The 17,085-nt window shown below is 42.8% G+C and overlaps 1 long non-coding RNA gene across 1 annotated transcript; it reads left to right on the plus strand.

Moving 5' to 3' along the window:
• Positions 1–3,263: 3,263 nt before the first annotated feature.
• Positions 3,264–14,884, plus strand: LOC309665093. Its single transcript, XR_014266213.1, has 2 exons — positions 3,264–4,372; positions 4,775–14,884. It is a non-coding gene; the product is annotated as an uncharacterized lncRNA (long non-coding RNA).
• The last annotated feature ends 2,201 nt before the right edge of the window (positions 14,885–17,085 follow it).

The raw sequence follows: 17,085 nt of genomic DNA on the forward strand, positions 1-17,085 counted from the left end.
GCTAGGATTCTCCCCTTTTAAACGTTCAGGTCATTTCTATGTTTATAAACTCCATATTTGTATCAGGCCTGCTCTGAATTTTCAGGGTCTGGCATCCAGTAAAGGCTCAATAAATGCTGGCTGTCATGAATTCAGGCTGACCTGAGCCAGGGCAGTGGCACAGTGAGCACCGTGAGACTGCAGAGTTCTCATGGGTTCAGCTGCTGTGGGAGGCTCCTTCCTCCTACAGCCCCTGGATCCAAGTGACATATCCATAGCTCAGTAGGGAAGAGATAGGCAGGCCCAAGTCTCAGGCACAATACACAGGAGGCACTTGCCTAGCTCCTCTACTATTTCTGGGCAGGACAACTCTGCTCCTCTATGCTCTGTGCTGCCTGGAAACCCTCCAGCCAGTAATCATTCTTAGGTTTCAAGTGTATAGCTCTCGGTTCCCCTTCCCTTGAGAGGGTTAGGCTTGGTGCCTGGGACAACATGCCCTGTATTCTCTCTGAATAAAATAAAATTAATACCCTTTGCCCAATAGCATTTGCCATTTACCAATCCCTCCTTTTAAAATATATATTATTACATTTTCTTGCTATCTTTAAAATTACCCTGTGAGCTAATTTTGCACCCATTTTACATATGGGAAAACCAAGGATTGCTGAGGTTAAATAATGTGCTGAAATACACACCCCAGTAAAAGCGAGGACTCAAACCTGGGACGTTTGACTCCAAATCTCATGTTTTCCCCACTTGGGAACAAGGACCATATCTCATGCACTTTGTAACCTATGTAGTGCTTCATAAAGAGTCCTATCCCTTACTGAATGGAATGAAAGGGCTTTCCTATTGATAGAAGCCAGCTGCACAAATCACACCCAAGAAGCACCATGAGAGGCGATTCAATAGGAAGGGGGTTGTGGACCAGGGCTTGACTGTATCCATTTTCTGTATGCCTACTGCTAGCTAACCTTCTGGGGCCAGTAAACCTTTCACCAATGATTCAAAACGAAGAATTTCAGATTCCAACGGGCCTATAAACCTTATCTGTGTGCTTAAGGCTGGGAAATCTTTTTCCTAAAATATTTGCATCTCACATTGAAATTCTTCCATTCCTTATACTTTATTTTTCCTCCTTTATTAATTCATTTTGTAAATATTTATTGTCTACCATGTGGCAGGTACAATTCTAGGCACTTCATCCCATCTCATCCTCCACCTTCATTCATCTATTCATTCATTCCTCTAAGTCACTTATTATTAACTGTGTATAAGGCATGGATTTTCATTTGTTCTACATTTTTATTGAACTATCTCTGGGATAATTAGGGAAGAAAGTGAGAAATTTAGCAGCAGTTTTCCCAACCAGCTCCATGTACCTGCCCCACGGAGATGGCAGTGGGGAGTGGGGTGGTTAGGTCCAAATGCACACAGCAGTGAAAGGAGTTGAGTTTCAGCCATGCCTTTTACTGACTGTGTGATGTGGGGAAACCACTTACTGTCTCAAGAGTCTTGGTTTTATCCTCTGCAAAATGAGGGTTACACCACTTACTGCATAGGGCTGTGGAGGATCATATGAGAATTCAAGCGAAAGTGTCTATTCTAGCAAAGGGCTCACTGTGGCCAAAGTTCTCAGCACATGAGATGATGATGTCAGTCCCCAAGCAGCTTTCTTCCTGCCAACACCACCAAGCAGGCGGCTCGGAGGCATCTTGACAACATCGGGCAGCACATGATCTCCCATAGTCACCTCAGAGAGGCTGTGAGGTAGGGTTACATTAGGGCAAAAGACAGTCCAATCACAGCCTTTGTCTTTATCAGCCTGAGCAGCAACACAGTCTTGGAGCACAAGGCAGTGACATTCCAATTCCCTGACTGAACACTCAAGGAAGGGGGTTCTTGGAAAGAGGTGAGGGTGGGAGGGGGCTGACTGGCAGATCTGCAGCCTTTTCTGCTCCTCTTGCATTTCCCTTTCGGTAGTTGCCTGTTTCCCAGACCTCTTCAGGAGAAGAGCTGAACTGCTTTTCTTTTTGTGATTCTGAGGAACAGCTGGGGCACTGAGGGGCAGGTAGGGACAGGAGGGGTGTATTTGGTCCCCTGCCCCTCCCTGGGAGATGCACTTTTTGCCTCACAGGAAACGCTATGCCTTCCACATGCATGGAGGTGGGCCAACTCCCCGATGTCTAGGACTCAGAATGGAATTTTCAGGAAAGCAAGGCATTCCTGCCCTTTGAAGCTCCCGTCCTGTTTTCCATCTGTGTCCACCGCAGTGTGGGTGCTCAGTATGTGTGCTTTATGAATGGAAGTGTCCTCATCTGGGAAAAGTCGCAGGAAAGAAGTCACTTCACCTACTGGCAGACACAATTGCAGCTTCCTTCCGGGCTAGTCTGGGATTGAAAATGTGTTCATTCGGTTATAAACTCACCCAGTAAACACCATACTTAACAAACCATGAGCAGTGCACTCTGTCCTTGCCCTCAATGAGCTAACAAGACAACTATCTCCTAGAAGGGGTGGTCACTTTGTATTTCTGTAATGGAAACCTGCAGTCAATGCAAACTTCCAATGATGAGAACATCTTTCTCTTCCTCATGCCTGGGCCACTCATCCCATAGAGTTTGAAGCTCTCACATAGGTCTGTGGGACAGGGGATGAGGGAACCTGACCTTGAGCTTTGAGCTTTTTATCCCTCTAAAATGGAGCACGAGATCTCAACTCTGCTGGTCTCTCTGTGGTCACAGCACAACTTTCTTGAGTCTCAGTTTCCCCATCTGCAAAAGGGAAATAGTAATACTAGTTCCACAGGTTTCAGGTAAGGATGGAACCAGGAGGGTGCCTTGTAAAATGCTCTACACATGTGGGTTATTAGCACTACAGCCAAAAAAACCCCACCTCAAACCAGGGACCATTTGTAGAAACTGCCCTCTATTGATTGGATGACCTTGAGCAAATTATAATACATGAACTCGCTGTGGCTCAGTTTCCTCTTTTGTAAATGGGAGGCCACCTTGTCTGTTCTAATGCAAGATTGAAAATAACGCCGTGGCATGCCCAGCACCGTGTCGGGTACATAAATGGCGCTCAGGCGGTGGTTCTCTCCCCCGCACCATTCCTGGACCTCATTTCCCCATGGAGGACTGAGTGACAAGCATTTTCCAAGTCTGCTCGACGCCCCCGCCGCCCCATCGCCTCCTGCCCTGCCCCCTGCCACATCCGCAGCTCGATGAAATGCAGACTTGGAGAAACTTGCGAAGGAGGGAACCAGCCGCCGGAGCCCGCGCACGCGCGTCTGGGCCGCCGCCAGGATCAGCGCCTGCTAGTTACCTTTCACCTAGTTCGGCCGGCGAGCCGCGCGGGGTAACTCGAGGGCAGACGCGGAGCCCAGTGCGCCTGCGCGCAGCTCTCTCCCAGCCGCCGCTGGGCGGCCAGAACGTTTATTTTTTGGTGGTTTCCGTTCCCCTCTGAAATGAAGGGTGTGGGCTTTGTGGATGTGCCCTAATTTCGAGGTGTGTCGGGGCTGGGCACAATCTCAGGCCGGCGGGGCGACCGAGGCCCCCTGTGCCGTCACTCTCGCGCATCCCTTTGCCTCGGACACCGCATAACTTCTCATCCCCCTTCTATCTGTTGTCTTCACGTTCCGCCTTCTTCCACAGCTGGCCGCGATTCAGCTCCGGCCTCTCCGCACATCGTTTTCCACAAAACGCGGTTAGGAAAGGAGCCCCGGGCTTCCGAATGGAGCACACGCCCGCGGAAAAGCCACGTGGGCACAGAGTTAATGTGCCCATTTCTGCCAGGGAGGGGCCCGGACCTAACGACAGGTTTGAAGTGAAAAGGAGCACATTCTCGGGTTTTTTTTTTGGTTTTTTCTTCACTCTTCAAATGGCTACGTTGAAGATAGCCGAGGCTGCCGCGCGCCTCGGGGTTACTGCCGGCCACCGGGCGGGGCGTGAGCGGCGCTGGGGGAGGGAAAGACTTCCTCGCCTTCAGCCGCCGCAGTCGCAGAAACGCTTTCAATCATCTGGCGAGGTTTTCGGTTCCCAATCACACAATCCCAACGACGGTTTTCCGGAGTCCTTGTTATCTCTTCTGCTTCAGGGTCCTCCCTCTCCTGACATGCCACCGATTTAGGGGCAGGGAACACGATCTAAGATACGGAATAAGAACCAGATGCGTGCGAAAAACATCCCTCTTCTTCCTGTGGCCTGTTCCCATCTTCCTTCCTCTGGTTCCTGCAGTACGGCAACACACCCAACCATCAACCAACAAACCCAACCATCGACCGGAGTAATTTAGGATAAGCCCGGTTCTCTCTTCAGGATGGGTATCTTCACGTGTAAGATGTAGGGGTTAGTACGGATGATCCCCCAGGCCCTTCAACATTAAAGTTTAGGTGACGGGGCTTCCCTGGTGGCACAGTGGTTAAGAATCCGCCTGCCAATGCAGGGGACATGGGTTCGAGTCCTGGTCCGGGAAGATCCCACATGCCGCGGAGCAACTAAGCCCGTGCGCCACATCTGCTGAGCCTGCACTCTAGAGCCTGTGAGCCACAACTACTGAGCACATGAGCCACAATTACTGAGCTCACATGCCACAACTACTGAAGCCCACGCGCCTAGAGTCCATGCTCCACAACAAGAGAAGTCACCGCAATGTGAAGCCCGTGCACCGCAACAAAGAGTAGTCCCCGCTCGCTGCAACTAGAGAAAGCCCGCGCGCAGCAACAAAGACTCAACACAGCCAAAAATAAATAAATAAATTTATAAAAAAAATAAAATAAAAAAATTAAGTTTAGGTGACGAATCCTAAGATTTTCAATTTCATAATGTTATGTCTCCTCCATTTCAGACAGGGCTAGCAGGGAATGCTGTTAAAGAGAATTACCATCAGAGTTACAACGTTGTTCCGTGACTGGACATTTCGAGGTTTTCTAGGTTTCCTTGAAAGGTTGTGTAACTGTCTTAACACATTACATTTAAGGTTAAGTATATTAGGTCATTTTCCCAATGTACTAATAGACATGAGGGCACCTACCCCAAATTATATTTCTTTGACTCTGCCATTGCCTCCAGCATTGTGTATAATGCAGCCGGTTTATTCTCTTAATGAGTAAAAGAAAATTCGTGACTAGCAGGGATAGGGGTCTTATGCTTTCATTTTAATATGAATAGATTTTTTAAACTCATGAGCAGATAAATATATCACATGAGGAAAAAATGTGAAGGCTGAACATAGAGAAACCATTTAGAACAATGTTAATCTGATAAATCCTAAATGAGTCTATACATTTTAACAGAGATTAGTATAAAGTCCAGCACTTAGTTAAAAAATTTGCTGACATACTTTATGTGGAGGATGGAAATAAAGTAGCAATAAATACAGAGCTTCTTTACATTTCTACCTTATGTAATCCCTATGAAAATGCTGTGAGTTGAGTACAAAATAATGGTTCCCATTTTGCAAAGGAAGAAACTGGGGCTAAGAGAGGTCGAACATCTGGCCCAAGTTCACACAACTAGCATGTGATAAAACGAAATCTAGGGTTTCTAAGACCAGGCCTTCTGTTTTAGGAGAGTGCCTTCCAATAATGGTTGGTGTGTGTGTGTATGTGTGTGTGTGTGTGTGTGTGTGTGTATGTACTCAGGCGATCATGGAGGTGGGAGCGTGCAGAAGTGGAGAGAACAGATTTGTCTGGAGGTGGGCAGAGGATGGGCATTTATAATTATAATTATTATCATTACAGATGATATTTATTGGACTTTACAATGTTCCAGGTACTGCGTTAGCACCTTGCATGCATGAATTCATTTAATTCTTTTAACAGCCTTATAAGGTAAATAATATTATTTTTTTCAAATTAATAAGATTTTATTCTGAAGACAAAATATAAAATAAGGTTCCATATAATGGTAATATTCATGTGTCCTTGTATTGGATTTTTTTTTATACAGCAGGTTCTTATTAGTTATCTATTTTATACATATTAGTGTATATATGTGAATCCCAGTCTCCCAATTCATCCCACCCCCCACCCCACTTTCCCCCCTTGGTGTCCGTACGTTTGTTCTCTACATCTGTGTCTCTATTTCTGCCTTGCAAACCAGTTCATCTGTACCATTTTTTCTAGATTCCACATATATGCATTAATATACGATACTTATTTTTCTCTTTCTGACTTACTTCACTCTGTATGACAGTCTCTAGGTCCATCCACATCTCTACAAATGTCCCAATTTCGTTCCTTTTATGGCTGAGTAATATTCCATTGTATATATGTACCACATCTTCTTTATGCATTTGTCTGTCCGTGGGCATTTAGGTTGCTTCCATGACCTGGCTATTGTAAACAGTGCTGCAATGAACATTGGGGTGCATGTGTCTTTTTGAATTATGGTTTTCTCTGGGTATATGCCCGGTAGTGGGATTGCTGGGTCATATGCTAATTCTATTTTCAGTTTTTTAAGGAACCTCCATACTGTTCTCCATAGTGATTGTATCAATTTACATTCCCGCCAACAGTGCAAGAGGGTTCCCTTTTCTCCACACCCTCTCCAGCATTTGTTGTTTGTAGATTTTCTGATGATACCCATTCTAACTGGTGTGAGGTGATACCTCATTGTAGTTTTGATTTACATTTCTCTAATAATTAGTGACGTTGAGCAGCTTTTCATGTGCCTCTTGACCATCTGTATGTCTTCTTTGGAGAGATGTCTATTTAGGTCTTCTGCCCATTTTTTGATTGGCTTGTTTTTTTTTTAATATTGAGCTGCATGAGCTGTTTATATATTTTGGAGATTAATCCTTTGTCCTTTGATTCATTTGCAAATATTTTCTCCCATTCTGAGGGTTGTCTTTTCATTTTGTTTAGAGTTTCCTTTGCTGTACAAAAGCTTGCAAGTTTCATTAGGTCCCATTTGTTTATTTTTGTTTCTATTTCCATTACTCTATGAGGTGGGTCAAAAAAGATCTTGCTGTGATTTATGTCAAAGAGTGTTCTTCCTATGTTTTCCTCTAAGAGTCTTGTACTGTCCAGTCTTACATTTAGGCCTTTAATCCATCTTGAGTTTATTTCTGTGTATGGTGTTAGGGAGTGTTCTAATTTCATTCTTTTACATGTAGCTGTCCAGTTTTCCCAGCACCACTTATTGAAGAGACTGTCTTTTCTCCATTGTATATCCTTGCCTCCTTTGTCATAGATTAGTTGACCGTAGGTGTGTGGGTTTCTCTCTGGGCTTTCTATTCTGTTCCATTGATCTATATTTCTGTTTTTGTGCCAGTACCATATTGTCTTGATTCCTGTAGCTTTGTAGTATAATCTGAAGTCAGGGAGTCTGATTCCTCCAGCTCCGTTTTTTTCCCTCAAGACTGCTTTGGCTATTCGGGGTCTTTTGTGTCTCCATACAAATTTTAAGATTTTTTGTTCTAGTTCTGTAAAAAATGCCATTGGTAATTTGATAGGGATTGCATTGAATCTGTAGATTGCTTTGGGTAGTAGAATCATTTTCACAATATTAATTCTTCCAATCCAAGAACATGGTGTATCTCTCCATCTGTTTGTGTCATCTTTGATTTCTTCCATCAGTGTCTGATAGTTTTCTGAGTACAGGTCTTTTACCTCCTTAGGTAGGTTTATTCCTAGGTATTTTATTCTTTTTGTTACAATGGTGAATGGGATTGTTTCCTTAATTTCTTTTTCTGATCTTTCATTGTTAGTGTTTAGGAATGCAACAGATTTCTGTGCATTAATTTTGTATCCTGCAACTTTACCAAATTCATTGATTAGCTCTAGTAGTTTTCTGGTGGCATCTTCAGGATTCTCTATGTATAATATCATGTCATCCTGCAAACAGGGACAGTTTTACTTTTTCTTTTCCAGTTTGTATTCCTTTTATTTCTTTTTCTTCTCTGATTGCCATGGCTAGGACTTCCAAAACTATTTTGAATAATTGTGGTGAGAGTGGACATCTTTGTCTTGTTCCTGACCTTAAAGGAAATGCTTTCAGTTTTTCACCAATGAGAATGATGTTTGCTGTGGGTTTGTCATATATGGCCTTTATTATGTTGAGGTAGGTTCCCTCTCTGCCCACTTTCTAGAGAGTTTTTATCATAAATGGGTGTTGAATTTTGTCAAAAGCTTTTTCTGCATCTATTGAGATGATCATATGGTTTTTACCCTTCAATTTGTTAATATGCTCTATCACATTGATTGATTTGCGTATATTGAAGAATCCTTGCATTCCTGGGATAGATCCCACTTGAACGTGGTATATGATCCTTTTACTGTGTTGTTGGATTCTGTTTGCTAGAATTTTGTTGAGGATTTTTGCATCTATATTCATCAGTGATATTGGTCTGTAATTTTCTTTTTTTGTAGTATCTCTGTCTGGTTTTGGTATCAGGGTGATGGTGGCCTCGTAGAATGAGTTTGGGAGTGTTCCTTCCTCTGCCATTTTTTGGAAGAGTTTGAGAAGGATGGGTGTTAGCTCTTCTCTAAATGTTTGATAGAATTCACCTGTGAAGCCATCTGGTCCTGGACTTTTGTTTGTTGGAAGATTTTTAATGACAGTTTCAATTTCATTACTTGTGATTGGTCTGTTCATATTTTCTATTTCTTCCTGGTTCAGTCTTGGAAGGTTATACCTTTCTAAGAATTTGTCCATTTCTTCCAGCTTATCCATTTTATTGGCATAGAGTTGTTTGTAGGAGTCTCTTATGATGCTTTGTATTTCTGCGGTGTCCGTTGTAACTTCTCCTTTTTCATATCTAATTTTACTGATTTGAGTCCTCTCCCTCTTCTTCTTGATGAGGTTTATCAATTTTGTTTAAAGAACCAACTTCTAGTTTTATTGATCTTTGCTATTGTTTTCTTTGTTTCTACTTCATTTATTTCTGCTCTGATCTTTATGATTTCGTTCCTTCTACTAACTTTGGGTTTTGTTTTTTCTTTCTCTAGTTCCTTTAGGTGTAAGATTAGATTGTTTATTTGAGATTTTTCTTGTTTCTTGAGGTAGGATTGTATTGCTGTAAGCTTCCCTCTTAGAACTGCTTTTGCTGCATCCCATAAGTTTTGGATCATCGTGTTTTCGTTGTCATTTGTCTCTAGGTATTTTTTGATTTCCTCTCTGATTTCTTCAGTGATCTCTTGGTTATTTAGTAACGTATTGTTTAGCCTCCATGTGTTTGTGTTTTTTACGTTTTTTTCCCTGTAATTGATTTCTAATCTCATAGCGTGGTCGGAAAACATGCTTGATATGATTTCAATTTTCTTAAATTTACTGAGGCTTGATTTGTGACCCAAGATGTGATCTATCCTGGAAAATGTTCCGTTTGCACTTGAGAAGAAAGTGTAATCTGCTGTTTTGGGATGGAATGTCCTATAAATATCAATTAAATCTATCTGGTCTATTGTGTCATTTAACGTTCGTGTTTCCTTATTAATTTTCTGTCTGGATGATCTGTCCATTGGTGTGAGGTGTTATTATTATTATATAATAATGACACTAGTATTGTGTTACTGTCGATTTCCTCTTTTATGGCTGTTAGCAGTTGCCCTATGTATTGAGGTGCTCCTATGTTGGGTGCATATATATTTATAATTGTTATATCTTCTTCTTGGATTGATCCCTTGATCATTTTTTAGTGTCCTTCCTTATCTCTTGTAACATTCTTTATTTTAAAGTCTATTTTATCTGATATCAGTATTGCTACTCCAGCTTTCTTTTGTATAATTTATTTTATTTATTTAATTATTTATTTTTGGCTGCGTTGGGTCTTTGTTGCGGTGCGTGGGCTCCTCATTGTGGTGGCTTCTCTTGTTGCGGAGCACAGGCTTTAGGCACACAGGCTTCAGTAGTTGTGGTTCGTGGGCTCAGTAGTTTTGGCTCACGGGCTCTAGAGCGCAGGCTCAGTAGTTGTGGCGCACACACTTAGTTGCTCCGTGGCATGTGAGATCTTCCCAGACCAGGGCTCGAACCCGTGTCTCCTGCATTGGCAGGCGGATTCTTAACCACTATGCCACCAGGGAAGCCCGTCCAGCTTTCTTTTGATTTTCATTTGCATGGAATATGTTTTTCCATCCCCTCACTTTCAGTCTGTATGTGTCCCTAGGCCTGAAGTGGGTCTCTTGTAGACCTCATATATACGGGTCTTGTTTTTGTATCCATTCAGCAAACCTGTGTCTTTTGATTGGAGCATTTAATCCATTCACGTTTAAGGTAATTATCAATATGTATGTTCCTATTACCATTTTCTTAATTGTTATGGGTTTGTTTTTGTAGGTCCTTTTCTTCTCTTGTGTTTCCCACTTAGAGAAGTTCCTTTAGCATTTGTTGTCGAGCTGGTTTGGTGGTGCTGAATTCTCTTAGCTTTTGCTTGTCTGTAAAGCTTTTGATTTCTCCATCGAATCTGAATGAGATCCTTGCCGGGTAGAGTAATCTTGGTTGTACCTTCTTCCCTTTCATCAGTTTAAATATATCATGCCACTCCCTTCTGGCTTGTAGAGTTTCTGCTGAGAAATCAGCTGTTAACCTTATGGGAGTTCCCTTGTATGTTATTTGTCATTTTTCCCTTGTTGCTTTCAATAATCTTTCTTTGTCTTAATTTTTGTCAATTTGATGACTGTGTGTCTCAGCGTGTTTCTCCTTGGGTTTATCCTGCATGGGACTCTCTGTGCTTACTGGACTTGGGTGGCTCTTTCCTTTCCCATGTTAGGGAAGTTTTTGATTATAATCTCTTCAAATAGTTTCTCGGGTCCTTTCTCTCTCCCTTCTCCTTCTGGGACCCCCATAATGCAAATGTTGTCACATTTAATGTTGTCCCAGAGGTCTCTTAGGCTGTCTTTATTTCTTGTCATTCTTTTTTCTTTATTCTGTTCTGCAGCAGTGAATTCCACCATTCTGTCTTCCAGGTCACTTGTCCGTTCTTCTGCCTCAGTTATTCTGCTATTGTTTCCTTCTAGTGTATTTTTCATTTCAATTATTGTATTGTTCATCTCTGTTTCTTTTTTCTTTAATTCTTCTAGGTCTTTGGTAAACATTTCTTGCATCTTCTCAATCTTTGCCTCCATTCTTTTCCCAAGGTCCTGGATCATCTTTACTATCAGTATTCTGAATTCTTTTTCTGGAAGGTTGCCTATCTCCACTTCATTTAGTTGTTTGTCTTGGGTTTTATCTTGTTCCTTCATTTGGTACATAGTCCTCTGCCTTTTCATTTTGTCTATCTTTCTGTGAATGTGGTTTTCGTTCCACAGGCTGCAGAATTGTTGTTCTTCTTGCTTCTGCTGTCTGCCTTCTGGTGGATGAGGCTATCTAAGAGGCTTGTGTAAGCTTCCTGTTGGGAGGGACTGGTGGTGGGTAGAGCTGCGTGTTCCTCTGGTGGGCAGAGCTCAGTAAAACTTTAATCCGCTTGTCTGCTGATGGATGGGGTTGGGTTCCCTCTCTTTTGGTTGTTTGGCCTCAGGTGACTGAGCACTGGAGTCTACCTGGCTCTTTGGTGGGGCTAATGGCAGACTCTTGGAAGGCTCACACCAAGGAGTACTTCCCAGAACTTCTTCTGCCAGTGTCCCTGTCCCCATGGTGAGCCACAGCCACCTTGCCTCTGCAGAAGACCCTCCAACACTAGCAGATAGATCTGGTTCAGTCTCCTATGGGGTCACTTCTCCTTCCCCTGGGTCCTGATGTGCACACTACTTTGTGTGTGCCCTCCAAGAGTGGAGTCTCTGTTTCCCCCAGTCCTGTTGAAGTCCTGCAATCAAATCCTCCTAGCCTTCAAAGTCTGATTCTCTGGGAATTCCTCATCCTGTTGCTGGAACCCCAGGTTTGGAAGCCTGATGTGGGGCTCAGAACCTTCACTCCAATGGGTGGACTTCTGTGGTATAATTTTTCTCCAGTTTATGAGTCACCCACTCAGTGTTTATGGGATTTGATTTTATTGTGATTGTGCACCTCCTACTGTCTCATTGCAGCTTCTCTTTTGTCTTTGGATGTGGGGTATGTTTTTTGGTGAGTTCCAGTGTCTTCCTGTTGATGATTGTTCAGCAGTTAGTTGTGATTCCGGTGGTCTCACAAGAGGGAGTCTCTCATTCGGCAGGATGGAATTTCTTCCGGACTCTGCTGTGTACGTTCCACTGTCTCCTCTTCAGAAATAGGACCTAAATAATATTATTGGCTCTTTTTGAGCAGCCAAGGAAACTGGGGCCTATAAAAGAGAGGTGAGTTGTCCAAGTTCTCACAGGAAGTGGTGAAGCAAGTATTCACCCTGGGACTGATTCCAGAGCTCAAGGAGGACCTTTGTTCTAGGGGTTTCCCTTGGCTGAAAACTCAGGATGAATTAGCAATGAATGTGAGCTCAAAGGGACCTCAGGTTGCGTGACTAGAAATACAGGGTAAAGAATGAAGTGAAGGGTCCTGCTCTCCTATGTGATGGTCAGAGGCCACCTGGGAGGCTGAGTTTAGATCTGGGCACCATCTATGAAGACATGGACACTTACCGTAAGATGACAGCCAGGAGCTGGGGGTTATCCAAGAAGAAGTGCCCATGGAGGAGCTGCATTTGGCTCCTCTGACCTCTGCCACCACCTTGGGACACTTTACATTTCCAAGGCCAAGCACAATATATGAGGCAATGTGATGTAGTGATAACAGCAAGGGATTCTGAGCCAGATCCACAGAGTTTTGACTCTGCTCATCCCTTCTCAGCTAGATCATCTTCAGTATATTCCTTAACTTCTCTGAGCCTCAGTTTTCCCAGTTGTAAAGTGAGGAGAATCAGACCTACCTTGCAGCATTGCTGTGAGAATTTATTGAGATAATGTATGTTTAGTAACCATCCTCTCCCTGTTTCCCACCCCCATGCAAACAGAGAGCAAGGACGATTTTAATCTTTGGACAAATAGTTTAATGAAGTCCTTAAAAAGGATAATTTCACATCTTCAGCAAGGTATTTATGAGGCTGAAGTGGTGGTCTTTAAGGGTTTAGCCAGGTTTTTTTTTTTTTTTTTTTTTTTAAGTAGTGGACTCCGGAAAGAACTTAATGGATTTGTCTGTGTAATGGAACAAGAAGAATTTGGAGTCTCAGGCAATCTGAGGCAAGGATTGACGAGGAGAGATTAGTATGGAAAGGGAAGAGAGAGGAGGATTTAGGATCCTGGCAGAAGGCTGAATTCTAAAATGTGGATGTGGTCAACGACGTTATAAAGAATAGGGATGACTCACTTTATTGACAGCCCTAGCCTCTCTTTAGTCCCTGGCAGCTGCTAATCTGTACTCTGTGTCTGTAATTTTGTCATTTCAAGAATGTTATATAAAGAGAATCATACACTATGTAAAAAAAAGAAAAAAAGAATAGGGATGACTGATACTGAATTTAAAATTGATTGGGTGTTGTAACATAACCCTCCCTTTCCCCAAAGGTTCAGCAAAGTTTGCTACATATAGGAACACCTTGCTAAACTTTGTGTGGATATTAATTTGAGTTAAACATTTGGGAACACAATGTATAGAACAAAAGAGTACTCAAACAGAATAATTCTGAAGAAGCTGGTATTTAGAGCCTGAGCTAATGAAGAAATATAAGGTACCCTTGGGAATTCAAGGAACTATCAAAGTCTGTCTAGCTGTAATTGGCTTTACGTTGCACTGCCAAACTGAGACAAGACTGCTCCCTCTCCTCTGCGTGTGAGCACAGTTCTAAGCTCATCGACCACTGGTGATGGAAGAGGTTCCCTCAGACCAGGAAGTTATCAGACAAGAAAGTGGAGAAGTAGCTTCAAGTTTGGAGGCTTTCTGCCCACGGATGAAGGAGCATGTATTGGTATGGTTAAGAAAGACCCCCTATCCCCAGGCTGTTTGTTCCCCATGTTGGAAATTCTCTCAAGGAGATGGTAATTTGCAATAAGTGAGTGGTCTCCAAACACTGCTGAAATGTCCCAAAGGCGGTAGAAGTAAGAGAGCCTTTTGAGGGATGGGATGCTTAGGATGGGTGGAGGGCAGCGCAGGGGCTCTAGGGGAACATGTGAGAGGGTGCTGTAGGAGGTGTGAGCTGCAGAGGAACAGGGGGGTACCAAGGACACAGGGTCCTCCAAAGCCCAGGAAAGCTGTAGCTTAGCTTAGCTGCTGGTAGGACTGCACTACTCTTGTCCCACTCCTAGCACCCGCCCTTATTGCAGGTCCCCCAAAGCAACCTCAAGTGGGCTCTTAAGGCCTTTGAGAATTGTCGAGGGCCATGGAATGGACCTGCAGGGAAAAACATTATTGAGACCTAGGGAATGCCTTCCCCCCACCCCGCCCCACACAAAGCCCTGGTGGCAACTGTAGCCGTAGACTGACACTTATTGGAGGGGTCAAAGAAAGGTAGTATGGTAAGACAGACCCGGGTGTGGATACTGCTATTAATTACCTTCTCTAAACCTCAGTTTTCTCAAGTATAAAATGAAGATAATGGCACTTAACTCACAGGGTTATTTGTAAGATAAAATGAGACATTGCAGGTGAGCATGTTTTGAAATAAATACACTACAGAAATGTTATTTCTATTGCGGAGAAACCGTTTTGGGGGCATTGTTTATAATCAGTCATCTCAATTTCCAGCTATATTTTGGTAGTGAATATCTAACATCACCCCAAAAGAGAAATCAGTAGCATCAGCTGGTTCACTATCTTATATATATTCCATAATTTGTTACACTGAATCTTTCCACTGTGCTACAAGCCAAAAAGAGAGATGAGGTGAGTCAGCTGGCCACTGGGGAAAGTGCTTTCTCATCTATTAAAGTATCTTCCTCATCCATCAAAAGGCTTACCTGCGATTGGATGCTTTTTTCATTTGCTCCCCCTTTTCTTCCTCTGACAAGTCTCTCTGTCCTTCATTCAAATTGTAAATAATTTCCCAGATACAAACTACCATCTCTTGAGTCCTTCTCCACCCATCCCATCAACTCTCCTTTTAGCAGTGATGCATTTTTTTCCCTCTCACATTCTGGCACCCCCAGCTCCCAAATAGAGATATTTAATAGCCATTCCTGCTCTATAACAAGAAATCAATATACTAAAGGAAAATATAGATTTCTGGGGTGGAACAAAAAGGTTCTAGGAAGCAGAACATCTGTCACCTTCATAAGCTGTGCCAAAGCTTCTCATAATGAGACAATCAAAGTTCGTTGGCATTTTCCCTTGACTTCTTTCGCTTCATGAACATTTAAGGTAAAGAGCTGTGATGACTTGTTTTATATTCATTTGCTAGATTCAGAATTACCAAATACATTTGTGGGAAATACGGGAATTTAAAAATACGCAACTTAGAATCATCAGTCATGAATGCAGCATCATCAGAAGGCAAATTAATTGTACTCAGTGTGTAAAGACTGTGGGCCTGAGGAAGAGAGAGTATCATTTTTTAAAATTAAAGTTGATATGCAGCCTATAAACTGATAAACACTCAAAGCAGTTAAGGTAGGTTATTGGAGCTTTAGTACCTCTCCTCGCTTTAGTACCACTCAAACCTGCTATTGCTTTAACTTCCATCTCATTCGAATCTTCCATCCATAACCAGACCTAATAATAGCTATAGTTATTGAATATTTGTTTTCTCCTGAGTATTGGGCTTATTTACTTACTGTATCTCATTTAATCCTCATACCATTACCCAAATAAAGTATTATTTCTCTCAATCTTGAAAAAAGAGGAAGCGGAAGCAAGGGGATGTTAGGTAATTTGCCCAACGTCACCATTCTTATGAGTAGCAGGGCTGGCAAGTGGACTTGGCTTGTCTGGCTCCAGAGTCCTTGCTCTGCAGCACTATTTAGAATTCCTTCCCTTGTTGCTGACACAAAGTCTTCAATTTCCCCCTCCATATCTGGGTCTGTACTCCTCATTCCAGTAAACTACTTTTGTAATACTGCTTTCCTCTTGAACAAACCCAATCGTTATAATAATAACAATATTAGTTGCATTAAAAGGTCTACTATATGCCTATCATGGGGCCAAACTCTCACACAGTTAAAATCAGGTCTGGTGAATCCCCTCACTCCCATCCCTTCTTCATTAGCATTATGTGTAAGAAAATCAGGAAACAAAAATGAAAAAAAAAAATGGACCGAGAACGTCCTGGAGTCCCTAAGCTGCAAAATAAAAACCACTTTCTGTGTTCTTCACAGAGTAATTGTGAGGATTAAATTAGATAAAGCATATAACAGTGCTTTGGAAACTGGCCAGATCTCTACAAAGTATTCTTGTAAGCTATGTAAATGTCTAGCTGTATGACCTTGGCAAGTCAACAGCTCTAAATCTCCATTTCATCACCTCCAACGGGAATCGAAGTTCCTACCACTTAGGGGTGTTATGAGGATTAAGAGCTGCCTAGTGCACAATACAGGGTAGTTGAATCTGTATTTCACTGATACTCTTTTAAAGTGTGTTTTCAAGGCCACATTCTTTCCAAGTTTCTCACGCATCTCTTCTTTTCCCCTTCCGTGTTCCCCTTTGCTGTCAGTCTCTTCCACTCACATCCCTGAGTCAAGTCTGAACCCTCAGTTCTCTGGCCTGCCTCTGCATTCACTTCTGTAACAGGCTTGCCACGCATAGGAGCTCAGCCACCACTCTACCGAGAACACTCTCCCCTCTAGTTCCTGCCTTGTGCTACAAGTCTCCCCAGCTTCTGACCTTTCTCTTCTCTGAGATCTTCTAGAGCAGTGCTGGGGAGCATGTTAAAATGCAGATTCTGATTCAGTAGGGCTGGAGCGGGGCCTGAATGTGTATTTCTGACAGGGTGCCAGGTGATTTTTTTTTTTTTAAACATCTTTATTGGAGTATAATTGCTTTACAATGGTGTGTTAGTTTCTGCTTTATAACAAAGTGAATCAGTTATACATATACATATGTTCCCATATCTCTTCCCTCTTGCGTCTCCCTCCCTCCCACCCTCCCTATCCCATCCCTCTAGGTGGTCACAAAGCACCGAGCTGATCTCCCTGTGCTATGCAGCTTCTTCCCACTAGCTATCTATTTTACATGTGGTAGTGTATATATGTCCATGCCACTCTCTCACTTTGTCACAGCTTCCCCTTCCCCTTCCCCATATCCTCAAATCCATTCTCTAGTAGGTCTGTGTCTT

Source organism: Balaenoptera physalus, assembly GCF_965194825.1.
Source record: "Balaenoptera physalus genome assembly, chromosome: 7".
Taxonomy (NCBI): Eukaryota; Metazoa; Chordata; class Mammalia; order Artiodactyla; family Balaenopteridae; genus Balaenoptera; species Balaenoptera physalus.